Raw genomic sequence first — 22,931 nt, forward strand, 5'->3', positions numbered from 1 at the left:
ATCTATGATTTGGCGAGGGCACTAGAACATTCTGCACCACCCGGCCCCGCCCTACTAGAATCTGAAGTCCAATGTCTACCGGGGCCCTGACAGTAAATCTCAGGAAGACAAAATGATGGTGTTCCAAAAGAAGGTGAGGTTGCCAGGACCACAAATACAAATTCCATCTAGACACCGTTGCCCTAGAGCACAAAAAACAACGATATATACCTTGGCCTAAACATCAGCGCCACAAGTAACTTCCACAAAGCTGTGAACGAGCTGAGAGAAAAGTCAAGAAGGGCCTTCTGTGCCATCAAAAGGAACATAAAATTCAACATACCAATTAGGATCTGGCAAAAAATACTTGAATCAGTTATAGAACCCATTGCCATTTATGGTTGTGAGATCTGGGGTCCGCTCACCAACCAAGATTTCACAAAATGGGACAAACACCAAATTGAAACTCTGCATGCAGAATCCTGCAAAAAATATCCTCCCTGTACAACGTAAAACACCAAATAATGCATGCAGAGCAGAATTAGGCCGATACCCGCTAATTATCAAAAATAGAGTGAGAGTGAGAGTGAGAGAAAGAGAGAGAGAGCGAGAGAGAGAGCGAGAGAGAGAGCGAGAGAGAGAGCGAGAGAGAGAGAGAGCGAGAGAGAGAGCGAGAGAGAGAGACAGAGAGAGAGAGACAGAGACAGAGAGAGAGGTGGGGCAAGGGAGAGAGAGAGAGAGAGAGAGAGAGTCATGCTCAACATGAGCTCCTGATATATTTGATTTTTTTGGTTTTTAGAATGAGATAAACACTCTAATCGAAGAAGAATTCCAGACAAGAAGTGATGAACAACAACTCTATACATTCAGAATAGAAAAAAAAGTAACTTGGCGCCTCAAGTTAAGAAGTTTTGAGTCTAGCTAGCTAGCTACACAACAAAGACCCAGCCAGCAGACTAACAAGCTAGCCATAAGAAACGAGCTAGAACAAAACTAGCAAGGTCAGTTAATACAACTACATCAAACGACCAAACTGAGTGAGTAAAACAAAAAGGAGCACGGACTAACTGTAAACATATCTTCAGTCTTTTGTGTGAGGATTTTTCACTATATTTGCTGTTTTTTGAAAGTAGCGCGAACAGCAGACGAACAAATCGGTTGCCATGGCAACGGGGCAGCAGAACAGCGCAGCAGTAGCGGTAGTAGCAGAGCGCACAGACACCATGTCCCCACTCCCCCTCAGCGCAGAATCCATTCTCTACCCAAAAAAGGTCAAAAATGACACAATGAGGAAAGCTTTCAAACAGAAACTACTAGAGAAGAGGCCAGAAACCCTTTTTGCAGACCTCTACAAAAACAGTGACGTGAGTAATCTCATCTTCCTCACTGACCAGCCAAATGCATGGCGCTCAGCAGTCTGCTCTCACTACCCATGCATAAAGAAAGAGGGAATCTGTAATGGGTGGAAGCTGAAAATCAAAGAGACAGACGACCCTGACAGCACCATGATAACAATCAACCTCTACAAGACTGGGACTGTCATGGTGCAAGGTAACATCAGGCTGTTTGAAACAGACTTTCAGACCATTAAGGAGAGAGCGGAGAGAGAGAAGGACACCACCAGTGACATGCCCTCCCACAACACAAACTCCACCCTCACCCCTACCCTCCCCACCCAAAAAGGCACATCCAGCACCTCTCTTTCCACCATAGTGGAGGACACGCCCCAGGAGGAGAGCGACCCCCTCAGTGCAGAGCAGGCTCAGGCCCTCCTCACCACCATGGCTGCCATGAGGGATGAGTTCACCAAACTGGAGGGGGAGGTGGTCCTGCTCAGGGAGAGCGTGAGCAAACAGCAACCAGACAACCACACCTTAGAGGAGCTCCTAACCAAGGTGAGGACAGAGCAGGACAGCAGCCTTGCAACACAGCTGAAAGAGGTTCAGCAAGAGAGAGACGGACTCAAGAGAGAGCTGGCTGATCTAACAAAGGAGGTGAGAGAGCTCCAAAAAGACAGGCAGAGCAGCAATAAGGAGCTGACCGCACTAAGAGAGGAGCTGCAGGAGAGAAAGAGAGCAGAGGACAGGCTGCAGGAGCAGATAGATCACCACCCTATGACCTGCCCTCACACAGCAGAGGAGCCCAGCTCAACCAGCCAGACTTCCCCAGCCCTGGCTGCTGCACCCCTCCTCCCCAACCCACAGAACAGCCTCCCACTGACAGTGGCACCCACACAGACCAGCCACACCCCAGCTCCAACACCCACCAGCCCCCCCTCTGCCCCCCCCAGTCCAGAAGAAACACTGGCTGACATCGTCCTGTTAATGGACTCAAATGGGAAGTATGTTCAGGAGAAGAAACTTTTCCCTAGACACAAAACGAGAAAGGTGTGGTGCCCAACAACGCAAAGTGCCATGGTAAGTGCCATGGCTTGATAAGAACCATCTCGGGTCGCCAAGCCACATAATCATACATACCGGAAGCAACGACCTGCGTGCTCAGCAGGAGAGGGTGGCGACTTCACTACGGGGAGTGATTGAGAAGGCCTCCGCAATCTTCCCCAACTCAAGAATCATAGTGTCAACCCTTCTACAGAGGAGGGACTTCCACCCTGCCACAATCCAAAGAATAAATGCCAGCCTATCCCGGGACTGTGCCCTGCGACCCAATGTACACCTGGCCCACCATCCCACCCTCGATCTGGACTGTCTCTATGACCATGTTCACCTGTACAGGGAGACAGTCCCCATCCTTGCCAAGACTCTCAAGGACGTCGCTCTAAACCGCAGCCCGACCTCTCCACCCAGGAACAGCGGAGCATCTCCACCCCGCCGAGATCACCGAGACAACATCCCGGACCAGCACCCTGGACCCCCCAGCCACGACCACAGCACCACCAACCTCAATGCCCACCACAGCCAGCGCAGCACAGACCACCCCAGCCCAGCTTCAGAGCCACCCAGATGAGGCCTACCACCCCCCTCCTCCCCACCGCAGACCCACACCTGGAGGAGCCACAGCCCAGCAGGCAGAGCTACGCACAGGCTGTGAGAGGAGCAACTGGCCCAGCCCCCACCAACCAAATGAGTGACATTAAACAAATGCTGAGTCTACTATGCTCACATGTGATGGGCCGAGGGTCATGGTAAGATGAGCACAAGAACTCCACCATTCTCACACTACATCCACCCAAGTGGCATGACACAAATTCTATCTTAAATGATAAACAAATCACATTTGCAAAATAAGAGTTTACTTTAATTGAAAAATCCTATTTTAATGGTTCTTCTTGGATTGTGAGTGTTTGTCTCATTTTGAAAGGTAAAGAAAAGAGAAAAAAAAAGTTATGAGGTCTTTTTACGTTGCATGTTGGAATATACAAGGATTGAAGTCCTCTGCTTTTGGGATAAAGAGCAGAAACCCAGACTTCCTGAAAGAAATTGATGATGTTGATATTTTAGTACTACAGGAAACATGGTGCAGAGGTGATGTTTCCACTGGCTGTCCACTAGGTTATAGGGAGATAATCATACCATCCACTAAATTAAAAGGAATCAAACAGGGCAGAGACTCAGGGGGAATGCTAATATGGTATAAATCTGAACTAATTAATTCAATCGAATTGATCAAAACAGGAGAATTCTTTATCTGGTTAAAAATCAACAAGGAGGCTATCTTGACAGATAAAAACGTCTTCCTCTGTGCCACATACATTCCCCCCTCAGAGTCACCCTACTTCAACGAAGAGAGCTTCTCCATTCTAGAGGGAGAGATTAGTCACTTTCAGGCCCAAGGCAACGTACTGGTCTGTGGAGACCTGAATGCTAGAATAGCAGAAGAACAAGACACTATTAACAGTCATGGGGATAAACACCTACCAGGAAGCAATAACCTTTCCCTCCCCACATACCCCCACAGAAACAACTATGACAAAGTGAAAAACAAAAATGGATTACAGCTCCTGAGGGTCTGTCGAACACTGGGTCTGTACATAGTCAATGGCAGGCTGAGAGGAGACTCTTTTGGTAGGTACACCTACAGCTCATCCCTTGGCAGCAGCACTGTAGACTACTTCCTCACCGACCTAAACCCAGAGTCTCTCAGAGCCTTCACAGTCAGCCCACTAACACCTCTCTCAGACCACAGTAAAATCACAGTGTATCTGAGAAGAGCAGAACCCAACCATGAAGCATCATGGCCCAATAAATTACATGGTACTAAACAAGCCTATAGATGGAGTGCAAACAGTACAGACATCTACCAAAAAGCAATTAGTAGCCAAAAAATACAATCTCTCCTGGACAACTTTTTAGCCTTAACATTCTTCTTCAGCAATGAAGGTGTAAATTTGGCCGTTAGGAACATAAACTTTATATTTGACAAACTAGCCTCCTTGGCTAATCTAAAGAAGCATAAGAGCAAACCAAAAATAACAGATCATGAAAAATGGTTTGATAATGATTGCAAAAATCTAAGAAAGTCATTGAGAAATATATCTAATCAAAAACACAGAGAACCAGACAACAAAAATATACGCCTTCAATATGGGGAAACACTGAAGCAATACAAACGCACCCTAAGAACAAAAAAGGAACAGCACATTAGAAATCAGCTGGATGGAATTGAGGAATCCATAGAATCAAACCACTTCTGGGAGAATTGGAATAAATTAAACAAACCTCATCATGAGGAGTTGGCTATCCAAAATGGGGATATGTGGAGAAATCACTTTGCAAACCTCTACAGCAATATAACAAAGAGCCCAGAACAAAAAGATATACAAGAAAAATTACAAATCCTTGAATTAGCAGTCAAAGACTATCAGAATCCTGTGGATACCCCAATTACAGAAGAAGAATTATTGGAAAAAATATGCAATCTCCAACCCAAAAAGGCCTGTGGTGCTGATGGGATTTTAAATGAAATGATCAAATATACAGACCACAAATTCAAATTGGCTATACTCAAACTCTTCAACATTATCCTCACTGCAGGTATTTTCCCCGATATTTGGAACCAGGGACTGATCACACCAATCTATAAAAATGGAGACAAATTTGACCCAAATAATTACAGAGGAATATGCGTTAACAGCAACTTGGGGAAAATTCTCTGTAGTATTATAAATAGCAGACTACATCATTTCCTTGACGAACACAACGTCCTGAGCAGAAGCCAGATTGGATTTCTAAAAAATTATCGTACAACAGACCACATTTACACCCTCCACACTCTAATTGATAAACAAGTTAACCAAAACAAAGGCAAAATCTACTCGTGTTTTGTAGATTTCAAGAAAGCATTTGATTCAATTTGGCACGAAGGTCTTTTTTATAAACTAATAGAAAGTGGTATTGGAGGGAAAACATATGATTTTATTAAATCAATGTACACTAAAAACAAATGTGCGGTTAAAATTGGCAACAAGCAAACAGACTTCTTCTCTCAGGGGCGGGGAGTGAAACAGGGCTGCCCAATAAGTCCAACATTATTTAACATCTACATGAATGAATTGGCAAAAACATTAGAAGAATCGACAGCACCTGGTATCACCCTACACAACACTGAAATCAAGTGTCTGCTGTACGCAGATGACCTGGTGCTGCTGTCTCCCACTAAAGAGGGGTTACAGCAACACCTAGATCATCTTCACAGGTTCTGTCAGACTTGGGCTCTGACCGTTAACCTAAAAAAAAACAAATATAATGATATTCCAAAAAAGGTCCGGAAATAAGGATGACAAATATAAATTCTATTTGGACACAGTTCTATTAGAACACACCAAAAACTACACATATCTAGGACTAAATATCAGCAACACAGGTAGCTTTCACATGGCTGTGAATGAGCTGAGAGACAAAGCAAGAAGAGCATTCTATGCCATTAAAAGGAACATCAAAATTGAAATTCCAATTAGAATCTGGCTCAAAATTTTTCAATCAGTTATAGAACCAATTGCTCTATATGGAAGTGAAGTATGGGGTCCACTCTCTAATAATGAATTTACTAAATGGGACAAACATCCAATTGAAGTATTGCATGCAGAGTTTTGCAAGACTGTATTGCAAGTACAAAGAAAAACTCCAAATAACGCATGTAGGGCAGAATTGGGCCAATATCCCCTCCTCATTCGAATAGAAAAAAGAGCCATCAAATTTTACAACCATCTAAAAACAAGTGACCCTAAAACATTCCATCACACAGCTCTACAATGTCAAGAGATGAAACCAGAGAAGAGTCCCCTCAGCCAGCTGGTTCTGAGGCTCAGTTCACCAACCCAAACCAACCCCATAGAGCCTCGGGACAGCCCTCAGAAAATCTGGCCCAACCAAATCATCACAAAACAAAAATAAAAATATATAACCTATTGGAAAGACACCACAAAAAATCAAAGTAAACTTCAATGCTATTTGGCTCTAAACAGACAGTACATGGTGGCAGACTATCTGACCACCGTGACTGATAGAAAACTGAGGAAAACATTGACTAGGTACAGACTCAGTGAGCACAGTCTGGCTATAGAGACCGGTCGTCACAGACAAACCTGGCTGCCCAGGGAGGACAGGCTGTGCTCACTCTGCTCCAGGGGAGAGGTAGAGACAGAAGTGCATTTCCTACTACACTGTGACAAATACTCAGACCTAAGAGCATATTTCTTTCCCAAAATTATAATTCAATACAAAGAATTTGAAACTATAAAAGATGAAGAAAAATTCAAATATTTGTTGGGTGAAAAGCCAAAATGTGCAGTTTTGGCAGCCAAATATGTGTCCTCCTGCCACAGCCTGAGGGACAGCCAGTGAAAAATGCAAAGTAATGTTGATAATATTTCCCATTTAGCTTAGTTTTGTTTTGTCTTTCGTACCAGGTCATGTGTCTTCTCAGTCATGTTGACACTGGTCTACTACTGTTGCTTTAATGTATTGTTGTTCTGATTAATATTGTTGTTGTAGCTGTTATTAATGGTAATCCCATGTCCACTACTACTATTATTATTACTGTTAGTCCCACCATTTATTTATATATAAATATATATATATTTTGTGTATATATATACATATATATTTTATTTAAATTTTTCGATATGTATACTTTGACAATGTAAGTAATAATAACTTGCCATGTCAATAAAGTCAATTGAATTGAATTGAATTGAATTGAGAGAGAGAGAGAGAGAGAGAGAGAGAGAGAGAGAGAGAGAGAGAGAGAGAGAGAGAGAGAGAGAGGGCGGTGCCCATCATGTTTTTATGGTCTGTTTACAGTCGGTGCCACCAGTTTACCAGCTGGGAGGATGAAAGAGAGGACACGTCTGGTGGTGGTGGTGGTTTCTGACCTGGCCTCCACAGCAGTCTGTCAGGCTGGGGCACAACCAGCACTCAGACCACAGATATGGTAATACTGCTCCTCCTGATTCCAGGAATAGAAGAGGCACATCGACAACATATCAGGTCTACTGTAAATACCAGATCTACTGTAAATATCAGGTCTACTGTAAATACCAGATCTACTGTAAATACCAGATCTACTGTAAAATACCAGATCTACTGTAAATACCAGATCTACTGTAAATACTAGATCTACTGTAAATACCAGATCTACTGTCAATACCATATCTACTGTAAATACTAGATCTACTGTAAATACCAGATCTACTGTCAATACCAGATCTACTGTAAATGCCAGATCTACTGTCAATACAATATCTACTGTAAATACCAGATCTACTGTAAAATACCAGATCTACTGTAAATACCAGATATACTGTAAATACTAGATATACTGTAAAAACTAGATCTACTGTAAATACCAGATCTACTGTCAATACTAGATCTACTGTAAAATACCAGATCTACTGTAAATACCAGATCTTCTGTAAAATACCAGATCTACTGTAAATACCAGATATGCTGTAAATAATAGATATACTGTAAATACTAGATCTACTGTCAATCCCAGATATACTGTATATACTAGATATACTGTAAATACCAGATCTACTGTAAAATACTAGATCTACTGTAAATACCAGATCTACTGAAAAATGCTAGATCTACTTTAAAAACTAGATCTACTGTAAATACCAGATCTAATGTAAATAAAATACTTCCTCTGTCTATTGTGTGCCCCCTCTCACATTTTAAGTTGCTATTCACATTTGTGGTGGCTATTCAGACCTGATTTCTGGGTATTCTGGGTATTTAGCCTCATGGTGAATATTCAGACCTGTATTCAGCCTCATGGTGAATGTTCAGATCTGTATTCAGCCTCATGGTGAATGTTCAGCCTCATGGTGAATATTCAGATCTGTATTCAGCCTCATGGTGAATATTCAGACCTGTATTCAGCCTCATGGTGAATATTCAGATCTGTGTTCAGCCTCATGTTGAATATTCGGATCTGTATTCAGCCTCATGGTGAGTATTCAGCCTCATGGTGAATATTCAGACCTGTATTCAGCCTCATGGTGAATATTCAGACCTGTATTTAGCCTCATGGTGAATATTCAGATCTGTATTTAGCCTCATGGTGAATATTCAGACCTGTATTCAGCCTCATGGTGAATATTCAGATCTGTATTTAGCCTCATGGTGAATATTCAGACCTGTATTCAGCCTCATGGTGAATATTCAGACCTGTTTTCAGCCTCATGGTGAATATTCAGACCTGTATTTAGCCTCATGGTGAATATTCAGACCTGTATTTAGCCTCATGGTTAATATTCAGACCTGTATTCAGCCTCATGGTGAATATTCAGACCTGTATTCAGCCTCATGGGGAATATTCAGACCTGTATTTAGCCTCATGGTGAATAGTCAGATCTGTATTCAGCCTCATGGTGAATATTCAGACCTGTATTCAGCCTCATGGTGAATATTCAGATCTATTTTCAGCCTCATGGTGAATATTCAGATCTGTATTCAGCCTCATGGTGAATATTCAGATCTGTATTCAGCCTCATGGTGAATATTCAGCCTCATGGTGTAACGGCTGTCGTAGTCGTTCTCTTCCTCAGACGAGGAGGAGCATGGATCGGACCAAGATGCGGATTGGTAAGTATTCATATTTTAATGGGAAAACAACAAACACTACAAAATACAACAACCAACAAACGTGACTAACCTGAAACAGTCCTGTGTGGCCCAAACACTGACACAGGAACAAACACCCACAAAACACAGGTGAAACCCAGGCTGCCTAAGTATGATTCTCAATCAGGGACAACGATTGACAGCTGTCTCTGATTGAGAATCATACCAGGCCGAACACAAAATCCCAACATAGAAAATCAAACCTAGACCAACCCACCCAACTCACGCCCTGACCAACTAAAACAAATACAAAACAAAGGAAAACAGGTCAGGAACGTGACACATGGTTAATATTCAGACCTGTATTCAGCCTCATGGTGAATATTCAGACCTGTATTCAGCCTCATGGTGAATATTCAGACCTGTATTCAGCCTCATGGTGAATATTCAGATCTGTATTTAGCCTCATGGTGAATATTCAGATCTGTATTTAGCCTCATGGTGAATATTCAGACCTGTATTTAGCCTCATGGTTAATATTCAGACCTGTATTCAGCCTCATGGTGAATATTCAGATCTGTGTTCAGCATCATGGTGAATATTCAGATCTGTGTTCAGCCTCATGGTGAATATTCAGACCTGTGTTCAGCCTCATGGTGAATATTCAGACCTGTGTTCAGCCTCATGGTGAATATTCAGATCTGTGTTCAGCCTCATGGTGAATATTCAGACCTGTGTTCAGCCTCATGGTGAATATTCAGACCTGTGTTCAGCCTCATGGTGAATATTCAGATCTGTGTTCAGCCTCATGGTGAATATTCAGATCTGTGTTCAGCCTCATGGTGAATATTCAGACCTGTGTTCAGCCTCATGGTGAATATTCAGTCCTGTGTTCAGCCTCATGGTGAATATTCAGATCTGTATTCAGCCTCATGGTGAATATTCAGCCTCATGGTTAATATTCAGACCTGTATTCAACCTCATGGTGAATATTCAGACCTGTATTCAACCTCATGGTTAATATTCAGATCTGTTTTCAGCCTGAGATGTGTCCTGGACAACTGTTTGATCTCTGCTGATTGGGTAGTGAAGGATCTCTGCTGAGGGGGTAGTGAAGGATCTCTGCTGATTGGGTAGTGAAGGATCTCTGCTGAGGGGGTAGTGAAGGATCTCTCCTGAGGGGGTAGTGAAGGATCTCTGCTGATTGGGTAGTGAAGGATCTCTGCTGATTGGGTAGTGAAGGATCTCTGCTGATTGGGCAGTGAACGATCTCTGCTGAGGGGGTAGTGAAGGATCTCTGCTGAGGGGGTAGTGAAGGATCTCTGCTGATTGGGTAGTGAAGGATCTCTGCTGATTTGGTAGTGAAGGATCTCTGCTGATTGGGTACTGAATCGTGTATGGACTGGAGTGTGTGTGGACTGGAGTGTGTGTGGACTGGAGTGTGTGTGTGTGGATTTTTTCTTGTCATTTCAGACAAGTATCTTAATGAACACCTTCTCTTTGATTTCTACTTGTTTACCCTGTCTGTCTATCTGCATGTTTGCCATGTCTGTCTTTCTTCCTGCCTGTCTTTCTGCCTGTATTTCTGCCTGTCTGTCTTTCTGCCTGCCTGTCTGTCTGTCTTTCTGCCTGCCTGTCTTTATGCCTGCATGTCTGTCTGTCTGTCTTTCTGTCTGTCTTTCTGCCTGTCTTTCTGCTTGTCTTTCTGCCTGTCTGTCTGTCTTTCTGCCTGTATTTCTGCCTGTCTCTCTGTCTTTCTGCCTGCATGTCTGTCTCTCTTTCTTCCTGTCTTTCTTTCTTCCCGTCTTTCTGCCCGTCTTTCTGCCTGTCTGTATGTCTGTCTGTCTGTCTGTCTGTCTTTCTGCCTGTCTATCTGTCTGTCTTTCTACCTGTCTGTCTGTCTTCCTGTTCCATTTTAGTAATGTAGCAGAGGCTCGTATCCATAGTGACTTACAGTTAGTGTATTCATCTGAAGACATCTGGGTGAGACAACCACATTTCCCAGTCGTGGTAAGTACATATTTCCTCAGTAAAGAAGTTATTAGAAAATGCAGTGCTCGTGGGAGGGGTGTGGGGGCTAAGACTGAGATATCTTATTTAAGATGCTATTTGAAGAGGTACAGTTTCAGATGTTTCAGGAGAAGCCGGGACAGAGAAGAGCTTTGATTGGGCTGAGCAGGAGCTGGCCTACCGTAGGGGTGGGAGAGCCAGGAGACCAGAGGTGGCGGAACGGAGTGCTCGGGTTGGGGTGTAGGGTTTGAGCACAGCCTGAAGGTAGAGACAAGCATTTCCCCCTCTGGAATGAGCTGTGGTATAGCTGCAATGATCAGTCTACTGTGAGAGAACACTAGAGCTACCACCAACCTCTCTTCTCTCTGCTGTGTAGAAAACCCTACCCAGACGCTGATCTGTTTTAGACCTAATTATGATTCATTATAAATAATAAGCAATCGTTATAAATAATTATCAATCATTTTGTAGCCAACATACGGCAGGCCTTACGTGATTTTACAAAATACAATGAGAACGGGGAAAGGGCTTACCCAGAAACACTTGTGGAAGGACAGGAAAGGACATATAGCAAACAGGAGATGGAGATCTGTCATTGTTGTCACACACACACCCCCTCCTCTACTTTACTTAGTTTGCTGTTGCACAGAGGCCTCCCTGAACTCTCTCACCGTGACACTGGTAATTGGACACGGTTTGAGGTGAACCACGCTACTGTATCCTGTAGATGTGTGCCATGTATTTTCACATACAGTAATATGCCTATAATCAAGAACGCCGTCAGTCTGGACTATTTTCCAGGTAGCGTTCTATATCTGCAGCCCCTAAACAGTCATTACAGCTGATTGTACGTCTGTCTCCTGGGTCTATCGGCACACACTCGTTTTTCCACTAACGACCGGGTCTGTTTACCATCTCACTTTAAACTGGTAGCGGTGCAGTGTTTAGCCAAATTACACAGCAACGCTCTGTCACAACAATCAGAAGCCCTCACTCACAGACGGACGGGAAAAAAGGGAAAGGGAGGGAAAACATGAGAGAGGCACGAAGGGAAGAGGAGATCTAAACAGAAGCCAAGTTAGAAAGCACTAGAGAAAGTTTTGTGATAATGGTTTCAATTTGTTTCCCTTTAGATGTTTCCTCAGGCTGGTTCCTCTCTCAGCACACAGCAGATTACAGGAGAGACGCGTGAGAAGGAAGAGAGCATGAGTAGGGTATGATGTAACGTTGGACCCAGTAAACGGGGGGAATGTGGTGTATGGGGGGATGTGGTGTATGGGGGGATTAGGTGTATGGGGGGATTAGGTGTATGGAGGTATGTGGTGTATGGGGGGGATGTGGTGTATGTGGTATGTTGTAGGGGTATTTGGTGTATGTGGTGTATGGGGATATTGGGTTATGTGGTGTATGTGGTGTATTGGGGTATGTGGTGTATGGGGGTATGTGGTGTATGATAATATGTGGTGTATAGGGGGTATGTGGTGTATGTGGTGTATGGGGTATGGGTGTATGTGGTGTATGGGGGTATGTGGTGTATGTGGTGTATGTGGTATTTGGTGTATTTGGTTTATGTGGCACATGGGGGTATGTGGTGAATGGGGGTATATGGGGTATATGGTGTATAGGGGTATGTGGTGTATGTGGTGTATGTGGTGTATGTGGTGTATGTGGTGTATATGGTATTTTGTAGGGGTATTTGGTGTATGTGGTGTATGGGGGTATGTGGTGTATGTGGTGTATGGGGGTATGGGGTTATATGGTGTATGGGGGTATGTGGTGTATGATAATATGTGGTGTATAGGGGGTATGTGGTGTATGTGGTGTATGGGGGTATGTGGTGTATGTGGTGTATTGGGGTGTGTGGTGTATGTGGTGTATGGGGGTATGTGGTGTATGTGGTGTTTGGGGGTATGTGGTGTATGATAATATGTGGTGTATAGGGGGTATGTGGTGTATAGGGGATATGTGGTGTATGTCATTTATGTCAACTGTTCTATTGGTTGCTTTGTGCCAGGAAAGCTCAACCGAGCCCAGATAAACTATTTTAAATTATTTCAAATAGTATTTCAACCCAGGTCTGGTTCTGACACCTGTCCATTGGACTAAAATTTAAACACAAAGTTACAGACAGGAGGGAGAAATAGTTGGATGAGATTATGCTGGTTATGGTCCATCTCTGTTCCTTCATTACCCATCAACCATCTGTTCTGTTCTGAATCTGAACAAAATTCCCCTAATAAGTTCCCTGATCAACTCTCCTCTAACTAACAGACAGCTCAGACATCAGCTCCCTAATCAACTCTCCTCTAACTAACAGACATCAGCTCCCTGATCAACTCTCCTCTAACAGACATCAGTTCCCTGATCAACTATCCTCTAACTAACAGACATCAGTTCCCTGATCAACTCTCCTCTAACTAACAGACATCAGTTCCCTGATCAACTCTCCTCTAACTAACAGACATCAGCTCCCTGATCAACTATCCTCTAACTAACAGACATCAGTTCCCTGATCAACTCTCCTCTAACTAACAGACATCAGTTCCCTGATCAACTCTCCTCTAACTAACAGACATCAGCTCCCTGATCAACTCTCCTCTAACTAACAGACATCAGTTCCCTGATCAACTCTCCTCTAACTAACAGACATCAGCTCCCTGATCAACTCTCCTCTAACAGACATCAGCTACCTGATCAACTCTCCTCTAACTAACAGACATCAGCTACCTGATCAACTCTCCTCTAACTAACAGACAGACAGACATCAGCTCCCTGATCAACTCTCCTCTAACAGACATCAGCTCCATGATCAACTCTCCTCTAACTAACAGACATCAGTTCCCTGATCAACTCTCCTCTAACTAACAGACATCTGCTCCCTGATCAACTCTCCTCTAACTAACAGACATCAGTTCCCTGATCAACTCTCCTCTAACTAACAGACATCAGCTCCCTGATCAACTCTCCTCTAACTAACAGACATCAGTTCCCTGATCTTCTCTCCTCTAACTAACAGACATCAGTTCCCTGATCAACTCTCCTCTAACTAACAGACATCAGTTCCCTGATCAACTCTCCTCTAACTAACAGACATCTGCTCCCTGATCAACTCTCCTCTAACTAACAGACATCAGTTCCCTGATCAACTCTCCTCTAACTAACAGACATCAGTTCCCTGATCAACTCTCCTCTAACTAACAGACATCTGCTCCCTGATCAACTCTCCTCTAACTAACAGACATCAGTTCCCTGATCAACTCTCCTCTAACTAACAGACATCAGTTCCCTGATCAACTATCCTCTAACTAACAGACAGACAGACATCAGCTCTCAACTCTCCTCTCTCAGACATTTACGACAGCATCAGACTGATCCTAATAGACAACTAGAACCACAGCGTCACACACACACACACACACACACACACACACACACACACACACACACACACACACACACACACACACACACACACACACACACACACACACACACACACACACACACACACACACACACACACACACACACACACACACACACACACACACACACACACACACATACATACACACTCACTTCAACAAATTACAGACTGGAAACACACTGTCCGTTATTACCACCAACAGATGGAGATTATGGGATGGAATAGAGATGGCTGTGAATGCTTCCCAAATGGTTCCCTATTCCCTATATAGTCCTCTACTTTAGACCAGAGCCCTATGGCACCATGTTCCCTATATAGTGCACTACTTTAGACCAGAGCCCTATGGCACCATGTTCCCTATATAGTGCACTACTTTAGACCAGAGCCCTATGGCACCATGTTCCCTATATAGTCCACTACTTTAGACCATTGGGATGCAGACTGTGTGATAGATAGAGACAGGGCTACTGGGGTAGATCCCACACTGACATAGAGACAGGGCTACTGGAGTAGATCCCACACTGACATAGAGACAGGGCTGCTGGGGTAGATCCCACATTGACATAGAGACAGGGCTGCTGGGGTAGATCCCACACTAACATAGAGACAGGGCTGCTGGGGTAGATCCCACACTGACATAGAGACAGGGCTGCTGGGGTAGATCCCACACTGACATAGAGACAGGGCTGTTGGGGTAGATCCCACACTGACATAGAGATAGGGCTGCTGGGGTAGATCCCACACTGACATAGAGGCAGGGCTGCTGGGGTAGATCCCACACTGACATAGAGACAGGGCTGCTGGGGTAGATCCCACACTGACATAGAGACAGGGCTACTGGGGTAGATCCCACACTGACATAGAGACAGGGCTGCTGGGGTAGATCCCACACTGACATAGAGACAGGGCTGTTGGGGTAGATCCCACACTGACATAGAGACAGGGCTGCTGGGGTAGATCCCACACTGACATAGAGACAGGGCTACTGGGGTAGATCCCACACTGACATAGAGACAGGGCTGCTGGTAGATCCCACACTGACATAGAGACAGGGCTGCTGGTAGATCCCACACTGACATAGAGACAGGGCTGCTGGTAGATCCCACACTGACATAGAGACAGGGCTACTGGGGTAGATCCCACACTGACATAGAGACAGGGCTGCTGGGGTAGATCCCACACTGACATAGAGACAGGGCTGTTGGAGTAGATCCCACACTGACATAGAGACAGGGCTGCTGGGGTAGATCCCACACTGACATAGAGACAGGGCTGTTGGGGTAGATCCCACACTGACATAGAGACAGGGCTGCTGGGGTAGATCCCACATTGACATAGAGACAGGGCTACTGGGGTAGATCCCACACTGACATAGAGACAGGGCTACTGGGGTAGATCCCACACTAACATAGAGACAGGGCTGCTGGGGTAGATCCCACACTGACATAGAGACAGGGCTGCTGGGGTAGATCCCACACTGACATAGAGACATGGCTACTGGGGTAGATCCCACACTGACATAGAGACAGGGCTGCTGGGTTAGATCCCACACTGACATAGAGACAGGGCTGCTGGTAGATCCCACACTGACATAGAGACAGGGCTGCTGGTAGATCCCACACTGACATAGAGACATGGCTGCTGGGGTAGATCCCACACTGACATAGAGACAGGGCTACTGGGGTAGATCCCACACTAACATAGAGACAGGGCTACTGGGGTAGATCCCACACTGACATAGAGACAGGGCTGCTGGTAGATCCCACACTGACATAGAGACAGGGCTGCTGGTAGATCCCACACTGACATAGAGACAGGGCTGCTGGGGTAGATCCCACACTAACATAGAGACATGGCTGCTGGGGTAGATCCCACACTGACATAGAGACAGGGCTGCTGGTAGATCCCACACTGACATAGAGACAGGGCTGCTGGGGTAGATCCCACACTGACATAGAGACAGGGCTGCTGGGGTAGATCACACACTGACATAGAGATAGGGCTGCTGGGGTAGATCCCACACTGACATAGAGACAGGGCTGCTGGTAGATCCCACGCTGGTCTGCATCCCAAATGACAACCTATTCCCTTTATAGTGCACTGCTTTTGACCAGGGTCTACAGTAAAATCACTACGTAGTGCCATTTGGGTGCCATGTTTATTGACTCTCCCTGTCCAAGTCACTTTGATCCTCAGTCGTTTGTGTTCACTGGTCCCAGAGCAATGTCATTCTCTGTTCTGTGTTTGTTTCCCATGTACAACGGCCACCCACCAACTGACTGCACAGTAACTTACGACAACATGGATCTGGAGGTCGGTCGGTTGAAATGTTGTTTTAAAAGTCATGAGCTTGAAGAACTTGTGGAGGAATGGACACTGAGGATGAAAACATAAGATCCAAACATGGACAGATTGGTAGGGACAGTCTCCAAACATGGACAGATTGGTAGGGACAGTCTCCAAACATGGACAGATTGGTAGGGACAGTCTCCAAACATGGACAGATTGGTAGGGACAGTCTCCAAACATGGACAGATTGGTAGGGACAGTCTCCAAACATGGACAGATTGGTAGGGACAGTCTCCAAACATGGACAGATTGGTAGGGACAGTCTCCAAACATGGACAGATTGGTAGGGACAGTCTCCAAACATGGACAGATTGGTAGGGACAGTCTCCAAACATGGACAGATTGTTAGGGACAGTCTCCAAACATGGACAGATTGGTAGGGACAGTCTCCAAACATGTGCTTCATGAGGCACTGAAAAGTTCTGAGGTCAGTTGGTTGAACTCAATGATGTATATAAACCCGGGATTGCTGATGCTATGTACTGGCCATTGAGATGCTTTTACCGGTCAGCCATTTTGGTACTCCCTAGTAGGAGCAGTCTTACATGCAAATTAACGGAATTTCATTTAAATGTTTAATGGACAAATGACATGATTTAAATATTTTGTTGTTGTTGTAGTGGGGATAATAACATTAGTAATATTTGAAAAAGTATACTTTAAGGAAGTATAGATGAATGAAGTATACTTTTTTACATTTAAAAAAAAATGTTTAGCTCACATAATATAATTTAAAAGTATGTTTGTAATATAATAAATTTGGTATATTTTAAAAAATGATACATTTTTTATAATGGTGGGGGAATGCCAAGATGGAGGCACAATTAAGTAAATGTTAAATAAATTTAAAATAAGAAGATGAAGCAAAAGTGGCTACAATACAGCGCCCCCTATCAGTCATCTAGTGTATATATAAATAATTTGTTGAATTCCTGTTTGCAAAGTCAAGCATGAAAAACTTCTGGATTAACTGGTACATAAAGAATTTTACGTTCTGTCCTTGATGATGTAACTAGAATACCTCTTTCTCCAGCCTTTTAAAGGGTAGGAAGAATGAGTTTTTACTCACCAATATAACAACAGTGTGGTCAAAGACTTAGTAACTTATTTGTACTCATGATCTGGTTACCTGGGGTGTCAGGGGTGTCAGGTGTCAGGGAGCCTAGTGTTGGTAACCAGTAACTGAAAGGTTGCTAGTTCCAGTCCCCGAGCTGACAAGGTAAAAATCTGTGGATCTTCTCCTGAACAAGGAGTTCCTAGGCTGTCATTATGAATAAGAATTTGTTCTTAACTGACTCTCTCTCTCTCTGCCTCTCTCTCGGTCACGCTCTCTCTCTCGTTCTCTCTTTCTCTCTCTCTCTTTCTCTCTCGTTCTCTCTCTCTCTCTGCCTCTCTCTCTCTCGGTCACTCTCTCTCTCTCTCTCTCTCTCTCTCTCTCTCTCTCTCTCTGTCTCTCTCTCTCTCTGCCTCTCTCTCTGCCTCTCTCTCGGTCACTCTCTCTCTCTCTCTCTCTCTGTCTCATTTACTTCAGGGTTCCATGCCTCAGTGTCTTTTGTTAAATGTATCTGTCTTCTCTCAGTTTATCTGCTAGGATATTTACAATCTGGGTGAAGTGTAAATAGCCCTGCGATGTTTTTTTTTTTATTACCTTCAGATTTAACGATGACGACAGTCACCGCAATAAAAACATTTACCATTTTCCCCATCATGAAAGGCTATTCCTGTATGTATTTCCCCCCTTATTTCTTATGTCTTATGAATCCTCTTTCTGCTCTATCCAGTTCTTCAGGACTCCAGAGCTGTGTGATATTTTTAACCTGGGCGTTGCGTTGGAGACAGACGGGGCTGAGGACGGACGCTTTCACGACGTCCTTGGCTTTTTCCACCAGCAGGCCCTGCATTGTAAACAGAGTGGGAGAGCTGATGGCAACCCAAAGAGAGAGACTTCCAGGAATGGAACCACAAGAAGCTGAACAAAGAGGAGAAAGACAAGATGGCTGCCAGATAGACTAAACTCTGATAGAGCCCTGCCCAGAGAAACCAACCAACGCATATGGTCAGTGACTGACTGACAGGCAGTGATGTTGAATACATTAGACATTTTCACTCCCTTCTGCTCTGTCTCCTTCAGTTTAGGCAGAACACCATAAAAGAGTGAACTGCTGTGAACTTCTATGTGTTTTTTTTTTTTTTTTTTAAAGCAAAACGCTAGTTCTTTGACCGGCTGTTTAGACAGCGCTTCCCTTCAACCGATGCCACGGCTGAAGTGTGGGTGTCTTGCCAAACAGTTGGCTGAGCCTGGTCCCTGCTTCACACTGCAGGACTGTGTGTTTGTGTGAGCGGAGATGGAAGAAGTAGGGGTCACAGCGGAATTCCTGGCGGGCTGCTTGTCCTTGTGCTTTATCAGAAAGCAAACTTTTCACATTCCGTGAAATTATTACCGTGCTCAGGAGGAATGTCCTACCCAACACGGCCCTAACCACCAACCCCAGGGTGCCTCACACATAGTGACCAATTGCGTATTGCAGTCCACTACTTTTGACCCAATAGGACCCATAAGTAGCGCACTATATAGGGAATAGGGCCCTGGTCTAAAGTAGTGCACTATATAGGGAATAGGGCTCTGGTCTAAAGTAGTGCACTATATAGGGAACAGGGCTCTGGTCTATGTAGTGCACTATATAGGGAATAGGGCTCTGGTCTACAGTAGTACACTATATAGGGAACAGGGCTCTGGTCTAAAGTAGTGCACTATATAGGGAATAGTGTGCCATTTGGGATTCAGACCCCTCTCCGGCCCCCCTCTCCTGCCCCCCTCTCCTGCCCCCCTCTCCTGACCCCCACTCCTGCCCCCCTCTCCGGCCCCCCTCTCCTGACCCCCTCTCCGGCCCCACTCTCCGGCCCCCCTCTCCGGCCCCACTCCCCAGCCTGGGCTAATGACTCATTGTTATTTCCATAGATTTTTTTTTTTAAATGTCCTAAAATATTTTGTTCCTGTATTTACTGTGTCAGTTTAGATGGTTGCTAGCTGGAAATAGCTTATCATTTTATGGGGAGTGATTATGTCCACATTGTTATTGCTGGCAGGTGACGGAGTGAATTGCCTAGACATTTGACAGCTACCACTTTGTGCACCAACAGGTTGGTTGATGGAGAGAAAGGCATAAACCAGAAGCCTGTACTGTAGTCAAGAGTCTCTTTCCTGGCTACTCAAACGGTAACCCACGGACGTTAGCTTCTTCTCCACAACGAGTCTGGAACTGAGTACCTTCCTGACACTTCACCGAATGCCAACACATTCGAGGTCGTCTGATTGGTCCAGAAACAGATGGGTTGGGCCAGAGACAAGACACACACGTGATAATCTGATTGGTTAGAGACGATCCCATCGGTGATGACTTTGTTTTGTACAACACCCCTCGTGCCTCTCGTCACCACACACGACTTCAGACTAGTGAATGACAGAGCAGCAGAATAATGTAGTCACCAGGCTAGGCAGTCTCTGCTGTACTACAGAGCAGCAGAATAATGTAGTCATCAGGCTAGGCAGTCTCTGCTGTACTACAGAGCAGCAGAATAATGTAGTCACCAGGCTAGGCAGTCTCTGCTGTACTACAGAGCAGCAGAATAATGTAGTCATCAGGCTAGGCAGTCTCTGCTGTACTACAGAGCAGCAGAATAATGTAGTCGCCAGGCTAGGCAGTCTCTGCTGTACTACAGAGCAGCAGAATAATGTAGTCATCAGGCTAGGCAGTCTCTGCTGTACTACAGAGCAGCAGAATAATGTAGTCGCCAGGCTAGGCAGTCTCTGCTGTACTACAGAGCAGCAGAATAATGTAGTCATCAGGCTAGGCAGTCTCTGCTGTACTACAGAGCAGCAGAATAATGTAGTCATCAGGCTAGGCAGTCTCTGTTGTACTACAGAGCAGCAGAATAATGTAGTCATCAGGCTAGGCAGTCTCTGTTGTACTACAGAGCAGCAGAATAATGTAGTCATCAGGCTAGGCAGTCTCTGCTGTACTACAGAGCAGCAGAATAATGTAGTCATCAGGCTAGGCAGTCTCTGTTGTACTACAGAGCAGCAGAATAATGTAGTCATCAGGCTAGGCAGTCTCTGTTGTACTACAGAGCAGCAGAATAATGTAGTCATCAGGCTAGGCAGTCTCTGCTGTACTACAGAGCAGCAGAATAATGTAGTCATCAGGCTAGGCAGTCTCTGCTGTACTACAGAGCAGCAGAATAATGTAGTCATCAGGCTAGGCAGTCTCTGCTGTACTACAGAGCAGCAGAATAATGTAGTCATCAGGCTAGGCAGTCTCTGCTGTACTACAGAGCAGCAGAATAATGTAGTCACCAGGCTAGGCAGTCTCTGTTGTACTACAGAGCAGCAGAATAATGTAGTCACCAGGCTAGGCAGTCTCTGCTGTACTACAGATCAGCAGAATAATGTAGTCATCAGGCTAGGCAGTCTCTGCTGTACTACAGAGCAGCAGAATAATGTAGTCACCAGGCTAGGCAGTCTCTGTTGTACTACAAAGCAGCAGAATAATGTAGTCATCAGGCTAGGCAGTCTCTGATGTACTACAGAGCAGCAGAATAATGTAGTCACCAGGCTAGGCAGTCTCTGCTGTACTACAGAGCAGCAGAATAATGTAGTCACCAGGCTAGGCAGTCTCTGTTGTACTACAGAGCAGCAGAATAATGTAGTCATCAGGCTAGGCAGTCTCTGATGTACTACAGAGCAGCAGAATAATGTAGTCACCAGGCTAGGCAGTCTCTGCTGTACTACAGATCAGCAGAATAATGTAGTCACCAGGCTAGGCAGTCTCTGCTGTACTATAGAGCAGCAGAATAATGTAGTCACCAGGCTAGGCAGTCTCTGCTGTACTACAGAGCAGCAGAATAATGTAGTCACCAGGCTAGGCAGTCTCTGCTGTACTACAGAGCAGCAGAATAATGTAGTCACCAGGCTAGGCCGTCTCTGCTGTACTACAGGGCAGCAGAATAATGTAGTCACCAGGCTAGGCCGTCTCTGCTGTACTACAGGGCAGCAGAATAATGTAGTCACCAGGCTAGGCAGTCTCTGCTGTACTACAGATCAGCAGAATAATGTAGTCACCAGGCTAGGCAGTCTCTGCTGTACTACAGAGCAGCAGAATAATGTAGTCATCAGGCTAGGCAGTCTCTGCTGTACTACAGAGCAGCAGAATAATGTAGTCATCAGGCTAGGCAGTCTCTGCTGTACTACAGAGCAGCAGAATAATGTAGTCATCAGGCTAGGCAGTCTCTGCTGTACTACAGAGCAGCAGAATAATGTAGTCACCAGGCTAGGCAGTCTCTGTTGTACTACAGAGCAGCAGAATAATGTAGTCACCAGGCTAGGCAGTCTCTGCTGTACTACAGATCAGCAGAATAATGTAGTCATCAGGCTAGGCAGTCTCTGCTGTACTACAGAGCAGCAGAATAATGTAGTCACCAGGCTAGGCAGTCTCTGTTGTACTACAGAGCAGCAGAATAATGTAGTCATCAGGCTAGGCAGTCTCTGATGTACTACAGAGCAGCAGAATAATGTAGTCACCAGGCTAGGCAGTCTCTGCTGTACTACAGAGCAGCAGAATAATGTAGTCACCAGGCTAGGCAGTCTCTGTTGTACTACAGAGCAGCAGAATAATGTAGTCATCAGGCTAGGCAGTCTCTGATGTACTACAGAGCAGCAGAATAATGTAGTCACCAGGCTAGGCAGTCTCTGCTGTACTACAGATCAGCAGAATAATGTAGTCACCAGGCTAGGCAGTCTCTGCTGTACTATAGAGCAGCAGAATAATGTAGTCACCAGGCTAGGCAGTCTCTGCTGTACTACAGAGCAGCAGAATAATGTAGTCACCAGGCTAGGCAGTCTCTGCTGTACTATAGAGCAGCAGAATAATGTAGTCATCAGGCCAGGCAGTCTCTGCTACACTATAATAAATACTATAAGCCATTTTAAAGTCAGGAACACACACACCATTTCTGGAAGGCTTGTGGTCAGTGCGTGGCAACTGTTTATAGATGGATGATAAGACTGGCTAAATGAAGCATTACCTGTCCAGGTCATTGGAGTCGTTGGCTTTAGGAGGCAGGAGATAACCCTCGAGAAC

This window comes from Salvelinus alpinus, chromosome 8 (genome assembly GCF_045679555.1).
Source record: "Salvelinus alpinus chromosome 8, SLU_Salpinus.1, whole genome shotgun sequence".
In the NCBI taxonomy this organism is placed as follows: Eukaryota; Metazoa; Chordata; class Actinopteri; order Salmoniformes; family Salmonidae; genus Salvelinus; species Salvelinus alpinus.